Source organism: Mixophyes fleayi, chromosome 4, assembly GCF_038048845.1.
Source record: "Mixophyes fleayi isolate aMixFle1 chromosome 4, aMixFle1.hap1, whole genome shotgun sequence".
NCBI lineage: Eukaryota > Metazoa > Chordata > Amphibia > Anura > Limnodynastidae > Mixophyes > Mixophyes fleayi.
In genome coordinates, this window is record NC_134405.1 from 107,307,788 (window position 1) to 107,326,406 (window position 18,619).

The 18,619-nt window shown below is 38.0% G+C and overlaps 1 protein-coding gene across 4 annotated transcripts in view; it reads right to left on the reverse strand.

Annotated features, from left to right (window-relative positions):
- The window catches only part of SEMA6D (semaphorin 6D), a 54,071-nt gene extending 36,347 nt beyond the window's left edge, over window positions 1–17,724 (reverse strand). For 3 of the 4 annotated variants that reach the window (XM_075207985.1, XM_075207984.1, XM_075207982.1), the window contains exon 1: window positions 16,840–17,148. The gene's annotated coding sequence lies outside the window, so the exon portion shown is untranslated. Of the gene's footprint in view, window positions 1–16,839; window positions 17,149–17,517 lie in introns of those variants that run through there. The other variant, XM_075207983.1, reaches the window with a different exon arrangement.
- Between the last annotated feature and the right edge of the window lie 895 nt (window positions 17,725–18,619).

The following is an 18,619-nucleotide window of genomic DNA, read 5'->3' on the forward strand; positions in this document are numbered from 1 at the left end:
CAACCATTCTGAGATAATTGTTTTCGTGCAAAGGATTTGACAACCACGCTATATAAAAATAATTTAGTGGGTACAAAAACTGACAGCAATCTGATTGTTGAATGGTTAGCTCTCCACAAATAAATAAAACAAAAAGTGGCATCACCAATACACTTTTTTTCTTATTAATGTATGAAATTCAGCTAACAGAATTATAGTCTATTTATCTATAGATTGTCAGCAGGACCCTCCCATCTCTCTGTTAATAACCAGACCTGCTTTATTACTGTAAGTGTACTCAATTGTACAGAGCTACAGTATAAGCAGGTGCTACATACATAAATGTTAATAACTATAACCTGTTTGAATGCAAGCTACATGTTACATGTACCAGCATATTATTACAAAAGAAACTATATATTTTTAATATACCATATAGAGCACAATTGAAGAATGTTGTAAGTTGTTCATCAAAAGTCAAATGTTGTTTAGATAGTCCCACTATGCTGCTCTGGAGGCCAACACAACTCCAGAGACATTTATAGTGTATGATACATCTCATTTATTACAGAGTGTGTTTTCTTTCATCATGTCTTGTAAAGCGGCACTAATACATACTTGCCTACTCTCCCGGAATTTCCGGGAGGCTCACATTGAATGGAGGCGGCCCTTAATCGGACCATTAAGCCCCGCCTACAGCTATTCAATATCTTGATTTTCTTTTTTTATGGTAGGGGCGGGGCTATAGTGACGTAATGACGTTGTCACACCCCCTCCTACCCTCTGTCACATGATCTGTGCTCCGGTCTCCCGGAGTACAGATTTAAAAAGTAGGCAAGTATGCACTAATACCTAGACAAAGGTAGTAGTGTGGCCCCTTCCAACCCCAGTTGCCGGAGCATGTATTTTCAAGTGTTCCACCATTCCTATTACAGCCATGGCCGAAAACCGGGTGACTGGTATTACCGCTCACCAATGGTAGAAGTGGGGGTGTATATGCTGGTATTCCATACCGCCACTTATCCTACTGCCTTCATTGTAACACCATCAAATTCCTTTCACTTACATTCCCATTACATTTTCCATACCACCACTTCCAGCTTATATACAAATGTTTACATGTGTTTGTTGAAATGATGACGATTCAGAGTGGTGGGTGCATCCCTTAAACACTTCTCACTACTCAACATGGTACAAGGTCTGTGACATTACACATAATAAACCAGCAAATGAGCTCGGGGTCAATAATATGGCTGTCCATTCTGTTTCAGGAACAGTCCCAAGTTTGAAAGGTTTATCAATGGAAAATGCTGTCCCTGAAAATGTCCCTGGGTCTCGGTTTAGAACAATTGCACAATACAATTCCAATATATAAATAATTCTTACCATCTATTTATATTTAGTAGGCTTAATATTTCTTGAAGGGAAACATTAAAAATGGTTTTGGTGAAGTTATTTCTGACTTTAAGGCAGGTCAACTTGTCTTGTGACCTACGGCAATGAAAACAAATTGCAAACAAAAGCCAGACCATAATATATTTAGTACAGGTTGCAATTTTCTGCATATTGCTATAGATTAGTAAATAGTCTGCATATTATTAGTATAAAAATTGACGGGAAAAAAAATTTGCAAGACACAAATTTATATGCCAATACTTCCAGGTCCTATAAGAAGGACGATCAGCTCACACTCTAGTAATCTAAGAATATTCTAAACTGTTTGCTTCATAAAGTGTCATATATGATCTATCTAAAGTGGATCGGTTGACCACACATAGTAGAGGCAGCCATTTGGAGAATGTCTATCAACTTAGTAAGAACTAGTGTTACAACAATACCATTTGTTATTGTTAAAGAGTAGGTAGATGAAGTTTTGCATGCTTTTATATCATTTACTTGTAATGCATCCACATCTTCCACAGTACTGTTTGATAGTTCCATAGTAGAATACCTGGGGCTGGGTCACTGGGCCATCTGCATTTTTCTTTCCTTTAAAATGTTCCTAATAAGCTGCTGAGTCAAGTCTTGCTCCCCTGACTAAAATTTGCCAGCACCTCCCTTCCTTGTGCTACCTGCATTTTTCTCTTTAAAATATTAATTTAATAGGCTTCTGAGGCAAGTCTCGCACCCCCCACCAGCCAGCACCCTGGATTAGGGCGCCTTGTTCGTTGGAGCGTGCAATTTATTGTACACCAGTCATAGCTATGATTCATGTATCTATGCTCACTTACCAAAAGAATGGTCATACCATAAATGCATATTTGCCAACTCTCCCGGAATGTCCGGGAGACTCCCGCATTTTGCGAGAGTCTCACGGACTCCCGGGAGAGTGTGGCAATCTCTCGGATCTGCTCACTTCCTGGTGAAGTGGGCAGAATTAGGCCCCATCTCCGCTGTCAAATGACGCGCTTTGCGTCATTACGTCACGGGGGTGGGGCCACAATGACGCGATTTTTGGAGCCTCGTCCCGTTTGCCCACCTTCCCCGGAAGGCTCCCGGATCATACTGCCATATGTTGGCAAGTATGCATAAATGGCAATGAGAGGAATTGTACTACAGTATTTACTCCTAATATTCAGATGTGGCTGTCAATTCTATAGTAACACTCATTATCAGCCTGCCACTGTTGTGGACTACAGGAGCATGTGATAATATCCCATTCTGACACAAGTGTGTCTTGATTGCTAGTATGACCATTTTATTAACGAATTATACAGCAGTAACATCTGCCTGCTTTCTGATCAAATACATGTGTATGTTTTGTTGTGGTGATGTGGGAGGGATGAATACAAATGTGTGTGCTTTGTTCTACATAACTGTGTACTTTCCTTTCCTCCCTCTCTCTCCTCCGAACACGTCTTCTGCAATGAAAGCCTACAGTGCTTTTCTTGTTTGTCAGCAAACGATACTTCAGATACAGCATTGGAGAAATGTAGAGGATTCCAGGGCATGATACTAATTGATTGTGATAGAACAAATAGCAGTTCTGTCACTTAAAAACACTACTTGACTTGTTTCAAAGAATCTGCATTAAAACCTCTTGATCTATGTCAAAGTGAAAAAAAAAAATGTTTAATATTAAAACGATGAAGCCTCACTACTGAAAATCTCGGCTTTGATCTTAATTGGCTTCTGGTACTGCTAGTTATATTTCAGTTGTTTGCCAGCTTTTAATATTACAGAAAACCAATCCTTCCCCCTTGAACGGGAACAAGCTGGCAGAATTCTTAAAAATAGATTCAATGCTTTTTAATGATGCTAGTGCTTAGTGCTTCATTTGATTCACTCTGAGAACTAAACGCTGCTTTGATTAATAAAAGCACTTTGTACAGGCTATTTCATGCAAAAAAAAAAAAAAACTAAGCTAACTGCATTTTTATTTTAAAATTTAGTTTTGAATAATGTATAAACTTAAGATTATTATATGTGCTCAGTCTAAATAATTCTCCTATTAGAGCAAAATGGCTTTAATAATATATAGCAATTTTTTTCCCCTCATGCCGCAAGTGCATTTGGAAATTTTGCAGGAATAAATGATTCCCTGCTCCAGTGAGCTCATAATATTATTTTGTGCTTGAGGCCTGAGATCACAAAGCGAGTTGACACTGGGATTAGTACCAAGTTTTGCCATCTGAAAGGCAGTGGTCTACTTCCAAGATGGAAAATATTTTACACCCCACAGCGGGAACAGCTTGTCATTCTCTCAAATAAGGAAGCTACATTGACATTTAAAAAAAAAAAAAGTATTATGTATATACCACGGATGACCATCATATGATTATAGAAAGTTCTAATTTTAAAAGTCCTAAATTTCTCAAAGGTTTCTAATTAAAATGATATATATTTATATACATATATATATATATATATATATATATATATATATATATAAACACACACACACACACACACACACACACACACACACACACACACACACCCCAGAGATCCCCATAATGCCTGATGAAACCTGTGTGAAATCTCATATTGCAAATTATTTCTTTGTGACATTAAGCTTTGGGGCTCATAGACACCCTGCATTGCTCCCTTCTGTCTATGTTGTGGCCTATTCAACCGCATTGAGTGGAGCTTAAAAATGTCAGATTGAGCTCTAGAAATAGATCATTGATCCATATGATGAGCACAGGTGTTCTTCACATGGATGTTTGGAAAACTGACAGACCATTGACAGTCAAGAATAGTACAATAAGTATGTGTGTTGAATGATCACATGAGCGACCCTTACGGTCCTCATACAGTTTATGTCCCATCTTATATGAAGAAAGCAGCTCATACAGATGGGACAAATAGGCATCTGTAGATATGACCACCAGAAATTACAGGCATATGTTTTTCCAGCCATCCTCAAGCATTTTTACACACTACAGGTTTTTCATAAAATTAGCGCAGCGACCACGAGATAAACGACCTTTGGTAAGATATCGCATTAGTGTGTGCGCTCCCACGATCATGTTTTATTGCACCAAAGCACATTGTTTGATTTGATTTTATAAACTTCCTAATAATCCCGATCAACTATGGAATGATGTTGTGCAATTGTGTAAGTCTGTACGCGCTCACGACCAGCAGTAGACAGACCTCTATAGAGTCACAATATTTTCAGCAGATCGTTACGAGAGATGAAGAGCACAGATCTGACAGTAAATCGTGTAGTTGTGTGCACATGAATCGGCATGATCGGGACACTGGTTAAATCCTTGCAGAAATCGCATCTGCCAGAGTGTACCCAGCTTTTTTCTTCAACGTAGAGCAGATAGCACATGATAAAGATAGTCTGCCTATATTGAGAGGTGTGCTAATAACTATACAGCAGTCCTAGGAAGCAATGTTTTGATTTTCTACTTTTCTTGGCGGGTGGAGTGCTATAATTGTCTGAAATCATATTGTCTATCTTGTTTTTAGATAAAATAATGAAGGGCGTGTTTTGTATGTGTATTACAAGAATACAGATGTTCATATAGTTTGTGTAGTGTAAGGGGTGGGAGCTGCCCCTAATTATGTTTCCACCTCAGACCACATAATGACTTGGCCTATACCTGATTACTCCTTTCAGCTATAAAACAAAGACCTGCATACATAGCTCCTTCTTAAGCTTTAAACCACAAACTAAGGAGTGATTAGGCTGTGCAGCCAAAGGATGACAAGGTATTACTAGGTGCATAGAGACATTGTATTTTCTGACAGATAAATAATCAGAGTTGATCTCTAAGACGCTATGGCAGCGCACTTGATTAGTCTTGCAAACAAAGCTGCAAATGTAGACAGAAAAACTGAATTCAAAAATGCATTTGATGCGACTTGTCATGTACTGCCTACTACTGGTGCCAACACACGACACCCGCGTCTCAGCTGGTATTTCAATAATCAATACAGACTTGTAGCATAAAGCCAGAGATATATTTCATGAATTCCAAATATTCATTTGTTTTCACAGACCAGTAGACTTGGCCAGGGCACTGAGTGCTGGAAATGAACAATACAACCAAAGGCCAAATTTTTAAACAAGTCAATAACAAAAATGTAACAAATGAAAGCTTGTCTTACAACATACCATATAAATAAGTAGGGCGTATTTTCAGGTTGTTGTTCTATAGATGGTATTTATTAACAAGATTGCATACAAGCCCCACAGAATTAATGGACATGTTTAGATTTGTGGATTCAAGCAGGTTTATGAAAACAATGTTTAATGAGAATAGCTGAGTTTGTAGGTATTTCTATTTGAGAAGTTGCAACCTGACCAATATATATATTGTGTTGTTTATGATAAGAGAGGAAAATAATACACTTTACATTATATGAAAGTCAACTCTTTGTATAAGAAAGTTTAGTTTTGGGGAATAGTTGTCCTTTATGTGCATCAATACATTCTTTTAGAGGGACACATAGGTAAATAAGATACAACCCTGCTAGTGTCACTGAACTATTCATCTTCATATTAGTCTTCTCTGTGGATAAATTCATTTTCAACAGAAAGGTACATAAAAAATATACATCAAGTGAGAACCCGTTTAGACTACTTTATTCCCACCAGTGGATACAATAGTACATTAATGATAATGGTAAACCTCACCTAATTAGTAAACAATAGCTAAGCTATATAAAGAATTGGCTTTCTTAAAAATCTAATGATTCTGGGTTACTTACTCCTCAGTGGGAGAAACTCAAATTAAGTCTACATCACCATTTCTAAACTCTTCTTTAAATGGGCCAACTTTAGAGAGAAACAAACAAAGATCCTGGGATGATGAGTCAACACTGTGATCATAGTGCCCTTATTTACATATGAAATACACTTTTGTATCTCCCATGAATATCATTAGAATGAAACTTTGCCTGAATTATAATAATAATGAGCCCATTTGTTCCCCTTTTGCAAAACTGCCAGCATAATGCTAGATGCATAGTCCTGAATATTTACACAGCTAACAACTGGAATGTAGAAATCACTCTGAAATAACATTTTTACAGCCTATATCAACAACAACATTTCAATGTCCTTTTGGAGTCTTAAAAACACAGTAAATCAAGACCCACCAGAAGAACTGCAATTATCAATATGGTAGAGTCGCAGAAAAGTGAAACATATATAAAATTAAATATGATCTGCAAATTGTCGCTTTCCTTTTTCCTAATAAGAACTAAATGGCCTGAAAATGGCTGGGTGGGATAAGACAAGCATAGAGGTGTTAAGGTAACAGAAATAAAGGATGAAGAGGGTGGTTTTGGGAAGTAAGTGGCCAAGAAATGACACTATAGTATGTATTTCTTACACTCATCATATTGCATCCCAAGTTTGTATTGAAATTCAGCATGGTTTTATGTCAGTACATTAGAAGTTACATACAAACAGCGGAATGTTAAAGTACTACTTAGAATGTATACATTTATAGCTGTGACTTCCACTGTCCAAACCTTTACCCCACCCTGTCATTAGCAGAATGTCTGGCTCGAGGGTAAACTGGGCTGTATTGGTGCCAATCCATGGGGCAGTAACCCAGTCATTTGGAAATTGAACTCTTGCCAATTTTAGCCACAACTAATATATAAAATACTGTACTCATTTCCTTTATCCATTAAAAGAGCAGATCATATTATAATTACAACAGTATTAGTGTCTGGATGAATGTCATGAAAAGGGTGGTTTACGGGTTTCCATCCTTGGAATGTTGTAATGGATGTTATTGGAAAGATTGTACAGTGCTGGGAGAGGGCCAATTCACTATGAAAGTTGTAGCTTGATCTACATAAATACAGGCGGAATGGAAGGATGAATAAAAGATACTACAGGTCTACAATAGTGTTGAGAGGTATACAGATGTAAAAGTGGTGGAGGGAGATTAATATAATACATAGTTGTGGGGTAATTAGTAAGAAAACAAGGATTTATTAAACATTACAAACCACCTAATATTTTTTTAACCAAATGTATATTCAATTATATGTATAAAAAAAAGCTCATCATTGGGGGCGTATTCAATTGTTAGCGTTAACGCTAAAAAACGAGCGCTCAAAAAATATTACCGTTTATATGGTAATATTGCGCGCGAAAAGCGTTAATACAGTAGTTTACTCGCAAAATTTCAGCTCGCAGCTCAGGGAGCAGCGAGCTGAAATTCCACGAGTAATTACCGTATTAACGCTAAGATTTTTTGAGCGCTCGTTTATCAGCGTTACCGCTAACAATTGAATACGCCCCTTAGAGTTTATCTTCTATGTATAATTGTATTGTTATTCTTTTACAGAGCCAATACTAGCCATAACTTCAGCTATACAGTGAAAACAATGGGCCTGGCCCTCTAATAATTGATATTTCCTTAGAAAAACAATGAAGCTGTTTAATCTTATCTCCTATATTTAATCAAGTCATATCTTGTTATGACATTTATTGATGATCAGCGTCCTAAAATAGAATGCCTTGCATGTACGTATATCTATGTTTAACAAGACAGGATAAAACTATTTAGTGTCTGCCCCCCTTCTGAATTTATTCACTATTATTTCAAACACAACAGAACTACAAGCCGCAACTCTGCAAGCCAATGATGAGGCTTTAGACCTAACGAACAGGATTGTTTATTAGGTCTACCGGAAAGGCTGATAAATCTGGCCAATGACTACTTCTGAGCATATATATGGGCATCTCCGGACTGCAGCTAACTCTGCCCTCCCTGTATGATTCAGCCAGGTGTGCAGTATGCATAGTGGAATCTTTGTGTATGGATAATGTCACTGTCATGAGAAGAACTTCAAAATCTAGTAATGTCATGCAGTAAATTATAAGCATCGTACTTCAAGAATATTAATTGTATTCTGGTACCGCACAGTTACCTTCATATTTTAAACAAAGTATTCCAGTTATTAAAGAAAAAAGGTCAAGTACATACAACTGTTCATTCTAGTGTGGGATATATTTTGTCTTAAAAGTCCAATCCCATGCTAAAAGTGAGATGTATTGTTTTGTAACACAAATCACTCTGATTAAGAAGACACATAGGGCCTCATTTAGAGTCAGGCGCATCCTGCACATTTCCACTGATGGGGCATGCACAGTAAGCAACAATTCCCTGCAGTTCTGTCTGCTTTTCAGACGCAGTGTACACTGCCACAGCTTGCGTCTCAGTACCAGGGAAAGGGTGGAACTCGGAGTTATATAGGCGTAATCGTGAATAATTCAGATACTATGGGTGACTACCCGCAAAAACTACCCTAATCGGATCAAGATGCAGGCGGAACACACGTCAAAAAAGACAGAAAAAGTGCGGCAGGAATTAGGTGGCGCAAGTAGTTAGCTAGCTGCAGGAACTGGTCGCAGTGTGGTAAGGTAATACGAGTGGGACGCAAATGGGGTTGCATGCCACTCGTAATACCCAACCAAGCTGCGGCACACTCCCACTCCTACTCTTTCATGTAAGTCTTAGACGCACATTGCGTCCGCCTCTAAATGAAGCCCATAGACTAGTTCGTTTTTTTTTTAGAATTTTCATTCAAGCTGCTACTAATGATTTACAGTTTGCTAAGTGTCATGTGATTTCCATGACAACAACAGGCACATGACATATGATGTATGATGTAGTGAGCAAATGTACATAAATGTTCATATCGTGAAACAACTCCACTCTCCCAACATTGCATTAAACCCCACCATCCCTCCTTTCTCCCACGTGAAAAACTATGAGCTTCCTGACTGATTGGCTCTGCAGAGAGATCCATTTTTTGCAGTGGCAGCCCAAAAATTCATAATAATGAGTTATAGGAGAACCTCCTGGAAAAAAAATACTATGTAGCTTCATGTTAAAGAGGAGCAAAACTAGCTGTTTAGGAAAAAAATAAATAATGTTATGTGGTATTGCACCTTCTCAAAAAATTCCAAATAATTTATTCCATTTTGGAGTGAATATATAAGTCTCCATCCTTTTCTGCTCCCACAAAGTGACTTGTCTAGCCTTCAGAAATGTGGGATGTCAGATTATAAGGCAGATGCTAACTGCACTCTCTGAAAATCTCCTGTCAGGAAGATAAAGTATTCAGTGAGTCAGCAAGTGCCACCTTACATGAACACTGCACTGCTATGCGTCTACTGAGAAGTTACTGACTACAGAAAACAGACAGGATTAGTGCAGTGCTACATTACAGTTATTCTTTAATTGGGAATAACATTGTATGTCGTTTCATCTAGAAAATCAATAAACGCATCCTTTCAAGAATAAACATTTTTGAAACAAGCTCATATCAAAGCCAACCTCAAGAACAAATATACCTGGTTACACTAAAGGGACTCAATTATCAAAAAAAGAACATAATATGAATAAAAGGTGATTCTAATTTATTACATCTTCATTAAACATTATGTTATATGTGCAAACTAGTTTAGGACCCTCTCCACACAGAACATTAAGTTACAATTTTGTTTTACAAATTCATATCAACAATACTTGCCAAATAAAGTCTCACTTAAAAAGTTTTTCTAAGCTCCATCTAAGCTGTGATTGCAAAACTAGCAACGCTGCAGAATTGGCAGCCCCATCGCATTGTCTGTGGCTGCAATTGTCAATCCGTTTGAATTAGATTGCAAAGTCTGTGACCAGCTTTAGTTGGCCACAGGATATCTGTGCCCAATCTATATTTGTTGTCGCTATGTCATTAATAGGTAACTAAGCTCTAACTACTGTTTACTTATAAAAGGTTCTATGAGCCATTTTAGAAGCATAACATGTGTGGTTACAAAACAAAACACCAAAATTATTGGTGCAATTTTAGTACACAAAATTATCTACTTATCACATATTTTCTGCTAGATAACACTTTTTTTTTTTTTTTTTTTTACTTAGAAGCAATAGATCTAAAACACCAGTGCCCCAAGCCATCTACAATCTAGCTGTGTACAAGGCATATTTATAAATAGAAAATATTATAACAGGAAAAATCTAGACATTTATTGTGTAAGTGTTGAGAATATCTCAATACAGGTCATCGATGAGAGAGCAGGGTACTTTGTAAAAAAAAATAACATGTAATAAAAAAAGTGATACCTTTAATAAATACCAATAGAAGGATCATTACAAGCTTTAAAGCTGAATTACCACATAACTAGTATATTTTCCTCGCAGCTCCATGTAGCCATTTTTTCAGGGGCTCTGGGACTTGTTCATCATATACAGATCAAAGGCTGGGGCTGAGGTACAGGGTGATGTGATGGGAATGGTTGAGTGGGAGGGCCAATCAGAAGCTGCAATCATAGAAATTATTTATGATTGGTCAATTCCCTTTTCACAACTATTGTAAAGTGGTGAGCTTACATGTGTTGCCAGTTCTGTATTACAATAATGAAGAAAACCTAAGAAAGTTGGCTGCTTGAAGCGGTGCCCAGGGCTCTGGAGAGGTGCAGGTGGATAAAATTTAGTGAGTAGGCACTAAGGCTTCTATGGCCCCTTGTTGTAGACATAGGGCCTGAGGCTGAGTTAGGAGCAAAGTAAAAAAAAAAGGAGCAAATTTACACTTTGGCAAAACCATGTTGCATTGGAGAGGGGAGTAAATTTAAAATGTGGGAACAGATTTATAGTTGAGATACTGTGTGTAATAGATCAGCTTTAAATTTCAGTGTAAAAATAAAGCTATCAAATAGTTCTGTGTTACATGAAAAAGCAGCTAGTATTTTACTTGTGTGCAAAAAAATAAATAAATAAATAAATAAATATATGCATTTGCACCCCTTGCACTGTACCATGATTGGTCCAGGAGCAAACTTGTTCCTTTTCTTTTGCTTTGCTCCTAACTCAGCATCAGGCCCTTGGTGATTTTAGAACTTTGACAGTTTGCAATTATTTTCCCTTAGTTAGCTGTAACACCTTTTAATTTCTTTTGTTATTTTTATTCATGAAAGTAATTTTACTTATTTCTTAAAGACATTTACATAAAAATAGGTCACTTGCTATATAAATATTGAAGGACTTTAGTTTCTGAGTACAGTAAGACATCTTGTGGCTGATTAGTGCCTCATCAGTTATACTACAGAGCAATCCTTCAAGTATTTGTCAAGGCCTCTTTAGAGGAAGGTGGCATTGCATCTATAGAAAATCATTCATGTCTTCCTCTTGTGTATGGCAGTTTAACACAATGGCATGTAAATGTGTATAGAATATATATAAACTATATATAATTGTTCCGTAAATGTATTAACCTTTGTTTATATAGCACCTACATAAGTCCCTGTGCCATTTGAGCTCACCATCTAAATCTACCATAGGAACTCAAATACAACGGTTAATTTGGTCAGAGGCCAATTAACCTACCAGTACATTTTTGGACACAGGGAGAATATAGAAACGCCCAGTGCAGTAAGGCAGCAATGCTAACCACTGTCCCACTGTTTTTCCTTAGTGTTGACATTAAGACCAGTTCCGTGGAAATATGCCAGTTTCAAAGCTGCTTAAAATTCAACCTCATCAATAAGGGCACAGACAGAGTTCTTTTTTTCATTTAGTTTGATGGCAAGCTTATTTGTTACAAGAGACTAAAAAGAGACAATAACAATCTTGGACATATCACTGGCACCAGACAAATATACGTACTTGCTTCATAAATGTTTATCTCTAGAATGCCCATTGTCAAACTTTTCAGGAAAGTTACACAAAGCTGGATAGTGTGAAAGGCATTGCACACGGATCCACGCCCAAATATCCCAAGGGCAAGACATAAACAGTCCTGTGGTTTATTTATGCTTTGGTTTACAATACTTTGAGGCTAGTAAAAATATTCAAGCACAGAAAAACAAAACGGATGGATCCACCCTATAAATAGTAAATATTTTAAAATGAAGTGTATGCTTCAAGAGAGTACTCAAATATCCTCTACCTTAAGATAAAAGAACACAAATGTCTGATCTCTGGAAATGACGGGAGTGGTCTAGACACAGAGACAATAGCTTTGTGACTGATGGAGCTGCTTTTAATCCTAGTCTTAGTTGGTTTGATATCTGAAAAGCGATTTCCCTAGCCAGAGGCATTAAAGAACTAGCCCAAATTGTACATTCACTTTTCTAGAGACAATGGCGGACATGATGGATTAGTTACAAAACACACAAAGGGATACAGCTAAAAGAGATGTTCACCCATTATTTGTACAATACAAGATTTTTAAGTCTATCTACAATGATGCTGCATTACTCTTAGGAATTACCAATAGCAAAATATATATCCTGCATTTTCAATACCACATTCATAATATGAGTACATGAAGTCTATTGGATAATGGGATGCCGAAAGGCAATAGTGGTATGACACTACATATAATAGACAAAAATATTATTATATAGCGACACCTAATTAAATTAAAGAATAAGAGACAGTAACATTCTGTTATATATATCCTTGTAATCTACAATTTGGGGTATATTATATCATAATACACAGGTATTCCCAATGCATAACAAAGTGATGACATCACTAAGCACCGATTATAATTTATAACCTCTCTAAGCTCTGTTCATACAAATGTGATTTACACATATTTTATTGTGATCTTATAAATGAAGAACCACTGAAGTATGCTCTCTGTCTGCATGTGTGCCTAATAGGACATACCTAAGAGCACTTTAACTTTATTGAGCAGCTACAGGGAAAAAAGAACTTGTTAGCATTGATTTCTCTTTTAAAAATGATGGAATTGTCACATTTAGACAATTTTGCATGGCTCCTTAAGCTGCTAAGAAAGTATATTTACTGCAGTAAGGAGCTGTGGTCTAAATGTATCAACTGTAAGTGTCTGTAACCAGTGCACAGAGACTATTTTACAGCGCCTATATCTCAAGCAGACATAGTTTAATTGATACGCTACAGGGAATGTTCAGTATATGCCAAGTGGAGGTAAACTTCAATTGTCAAGTGGCAGCTAGACTACAAATGTTCACCAGACCCAGCTGGTCATTACAGTGGTTCACGCTAACACTTGCAATCTGTTGGCTTCAATTTGGAAACTAACTACCAGGTGGTAGGACTGGGGACATTTAACAGACTAAAGGGACATTCTCCCTATGTTAAAAAGTATAAATACAGACAAAGTCACTTAAATCCCTGGTTGAAAGCAGACATACTGCGATGGTTCAGTTGTTGAAGTGCCAGGAGTATAGTGATGCCATCAAATTTAAGACTTAATGGAACTAAAGACTCACAAACCCTAGGTCAAACAACTACAGCTCCCTGTGGTTAGAAACTGACTGAGGATCCTGGGTCTTGTAGTTCAACAGAACCTTGAAGAGTCCCAAGCAGAATGCTCCTTCTCTAAAACAAAACACATTTTATGTTCACCATGTTAACTTATGTTGCTACGAAGCAACAATGCTGGTTGGGTATAAAAGGGAAGAAAATGATAAAGCCAGCTGTGTTGTTCACAGTCGGGTAATTTCTCTATAGCTGTGAATGGATATGGGGCCAGTAGCCTGTTGTGACCAAGGACAGAATGATGGATGATCTACACAATGTGCTCAAGTTGAAGAACAAAGACAGAAGTTCAGTGTGCTGCTGTTAAAATGCTAATATGGGTTAGTTAACAAAAGAGCAATGAAACAGAAAAGTTGGACTGAAGAGACACACCTCATGTTATGTGTGTACACTAGCCATTTGACGACTGTTCATACTTACACATTAGCTTGTTGGAAGTGAGACAATTTACTAGTCTTCCTGTTTGCATAAAGTAAATCAACTTATTATTAGCTGTGAAAAGCCTTGTGCCTGTGACACTGAATATAGACCATGACATGCCCCCCGCAGCTTCTGGAATTGACATTGGACCGTTAAAATATGATTTTCCTTCAACATTCTCAGCTACAAGAAAGAAAAAAAAAAAAGGCTGAGCACAATTTCTTCTGAAGCCGAAATTGGCAGCAATTCTCCAAGCAAGTAAGAACTTAATTTAATGGCTTACACAGATTTCTGACTGTAACCGTGATGGCTTATCTAATGTATGAAAACAGATCATATCTCCTAACAGACGTGAGCAACGCTTTCGCTGCTTTAATTACCCAAATTTTACTATTGCTCAAGAACCTATTTATCCAACCATGAGGAAATAATACCCTTTCTATGCCATGATTAAACACCCATGGTTTTCTTTTTACTTAGATCCTAGTTAGGAAGGACTAGGTTACTTAAACAAGAAAAGGCTTTTTTTTTTAGTTCTAGCTGAATTCAGTTTCATTATGTATGTCAGAGTTGTTCTTTATTTCCTTTTTGAAGAGAGATTAAAAGACCAAATCTATTGTTGAACTAACAGCATCGGGTATTGTGGATGATGACCAAGCAATACTAAACATCACTACAGTGTACTGTGGTAGTAAGTCATAACCTCACAAACCCTAATTTATACAGTGATAATTAGATTCACAGGAGGACTTGCAATTAAAATGTGTTATTTTACTTTCACTATATTACATTTCTAAGGTTCTGTTTTTCAATGGTGCCTGAAGGAAACTCTGTTATTGACATCCAAATTGCCCATATGTGCAGGGACATGTAATACAATGGTAAGAAAGATTAGCCTAGCTCAGGCATGGCTAAATAAACCTCTGGTCGGCTACCTGTTGCTTTATGAGAACTGCTAGCTGTTGACTATTGCAGATATTGAGAGTTCTAGTTCTGTCTCCTACCTATACCTACAATATATATTTATTACTGAACCAAAAACAATGGTTCAAAACTAAAACTATAATAATTTCCTATTACATGATACACCAGGTAGCAACTCATTTGCTTAACTTTGCTTTTCCATTTCCTAACTAAACCTAATTAATGTTATGCCATGTATATAGGTGCACAAATATAACAATGCCTTCAAATGAGTTCTCATTTATTTAAGCTGGTATAATTAAATGCATGAAATATGCAATTAGATATGAATGACAGGACACATTTATCTTTCCATGAATGTCTTTGTGCAAGGTAAATGTTTACAGGTAATGTCATCAACCAGTTTGGCTCCCGGAATGTTCTAAAGGTATTTATTTACATTAACCACATGAATGCCTAGCCCTGGGCAAATTTAGCTCTATGAAAATAATATGCTTTGAATTACCTTACATAAGCAGCACTTCATCTTTCGCTGTATACATCTCTTGCATAGCATTACATTGTATATATATATATATATATATATATATATATATATATATATATATATATATATATATATATATATATAGAGGAGGCTATGTTTAATAAATAATCACAAAGGTAGCCCTTTATATGCAAATAGAATTCCCAAGCCAGTTGGAAACATCAATCTCTAGCAAACAAAATGTTTAAATAAAAAAGATTGCATAAAATAGTTAAAGGGCTGAGTTACATTTTTACATGTCATGTTACCTAGTATATATGTAAGGCTGTAGAGAGCAGCTAGGCAACATGTGGTTAGCCCCATCGTGCCATGGCAGGGTATGCTAGGACTTGTAGTTCCACAACAGATGGCGAGACCCACGTTGCCCAAAGCTACTGTAGACCAAGTCGCTATTACAGTACAGCATCACACTCTGAGCTCCGAGGTGTGGTTTCCATAGGTGGTGCACTGCACTAAAAACCAGATCTCCAATTCAGTATCTCTATAGCAAAGCCATAATCCTCACACAGCCAGTGACCTTTCAGCTGCGTTCAGGCTTTATAAATAAGATATATAAACCTGCTCTAGCAGTTTCTGAATCCACCATATCCATTTCATAAGGTGCTCAAACAAAAAAATGAAGAAAAAAAAAAAGTTGTTCTTGTTTATACTTGAACAAAACAAAGCTTTAACCAAGTCACCTGCCTGGCCGGCTGGGGTTCTCTATTCCAGCACTGCAAGGAGATAACACCGAACTGACTATCCTATTTGTCTCCATGCATAATTTATATCCGCAATGAAATCTAGCTCCCACTCCATCTCGGACCATTGAGGAGGACTCGGGTATTTCTTGCCAGCATCCAATCACCCCCTCTCCAACATTATTCATCTCTTGCAACGGCAAATCTTACAAAGTTACTGCACAGAAATACACCCAGCGATTTTAATACACCAGACACGAATAGCAGCAGACACCAGATACGCACAAGAGCGCACGCTATTGAAACAGACAAATACAAATGAACGATTCATCTCCATTCAGCTGCTTCTTTAAATAATAACACAATGGAAACAAAACACATGCATCTGCAAATCAATTGCATTTGGATAACCACCGAGTTATTCCCATGGGTGGCATACACTAACTATACAATTCTGCCTACATATAGGGTAAACAGGTAGCAGTGCGCCCCAAACACCATGCAGTCCTCAGGGCTGGAGAGAGAGATATACAGGACAATGACAACTTACCTATAGAAAACTACTTGTCAGTGGTTCGCTGCCAGGTTCCCTGGAGCTACTTTTCCATTCCTAAACACATGGCACAAATCCTGGTATCCATCTAACTTTGTAAGGTAGCTTCCTCGCTATAGTCCACAAAGGAAAGGATTCCCATCCAGCGGCAGACACGGTTCCGCAGCTCCCGGGGAAAATCCAGTGGGTTTTAAAAGGCTCTGCACATCCCAATGTCCTATAGACCCCAGCAGTGTCTTGAGGCCCAGCTGTAAGCTTTCTGATCTTCAAAGCTCCAGCTTGATCAAATGGCACTGAGACAGTGGACTGCCCTAACCCCCCTGCTTACACCAGCACCTCCTCCCCCCTACACACTCCCATCCCCCTAACACAGCTCAGTAAACACAGCGCTGAGCTCCCACTACAACTTCACCACACACCGCTCTGGGCTAAACCTATTTCAAATCAGTTCCGTGCAAAGAGAACCCCACAAGGCTCGGGTGACACTTGCAAGAAGAAACTTTGCCCCCCGAAACACTGCGTGTCAGGGAGTGACAGCCAGTCCTATCAGAGGCACCGTGCCCAGACCGCCGGGTTGCAGCGCCCCTCTCAAAGTGGCACTGTGCTCCGTATACCGCTGGTTTAAAGGGCTGCACGGACAGCCACAGATTGCTCGCTTTTTAATCAGCCGCTTACCTCATAAGGGAAGCAGAGAGCTGGGTATGTGATTTCTCTGTCTGCTGTCGCTGCTTTCATAGAATCGTAAACTCATAAAAACCCTTCCAGCAGCGGGGCAAGCCAGGAGAAAAACAAACCGAGACAAGGCAAATGGTGTAATTCGATCCATCTCTAGTCAATCCATCAAGAGATCAGTAGGCTGCTTACCAATAAGCCAGCTCCAACCCAGGGACCCACCCCCAGCTCTGATCCTGCACCACAGATGCAGATTTGGGCTGTTCTCCTAGGTCTTATTCTCTGTGCGTGTATGTGTGTGTCTATGGCTAAGACTAGAACTCTTCTTGTGACCCCGTTGTGGCCTCTCATCCCCCCTTCCCCCCAGCTAGACACTCCAGCTCTAACAGTGCCGCAACTGAATATTAAGACAGTTATTTCTTCTTTCCCCATTATCCCCATCTTATTACAGACATCCTGAAGACAGATCATCTCTCTGTAGTCACAAGCTCAGCAAAGTTCATTCTTGTAGTTTTCTTTGGCAGAAAAAACACGTTATACTTAGCAGAAGAAAAAGCAATCAGAGAAAGGTACTTCGGGTTTTTTTTGCTCTTCAATTGAAAGCACATATTCTCATTTAAACTCGACCAGTACAATGTAATTTGTAGCACTAATAAAAGGTGATTTACTGGCATCTGCACATGCAAAACGTTTTGCAACAAAATAAGATAGTGAAAAGATAGTTGTCTGAGGAGCAATCTGAGAAGTAAATTCAAAGCAAATGCTCTGATATTATCAAGCAAAAAAAGGAGGATAAATCATTTTCATAGACAGTTTATTACAGTGGAGAGCCACAAAGACTGCAAAATAGTAATGAAATGTTTGTGTAGATAGACATAGGGGTCTATTTATGGCAGTGATAAGCCAAAATTCCAACCGGAGAATTGTTCTCCCAGCACTGCGTTCAGTTTATGAATGGGTTAACGCTGGAGAAACCGCAGATTTCTTTGGCCTTAACCTATTTTCAACCAATTTCCACCATCTCCTTAGATTTTTAAAGGGACAGTGAATGGAGTTTATTCATCAAGCGGCAAAAAGATTAACTTAAGACCTAAGGGGCATATTT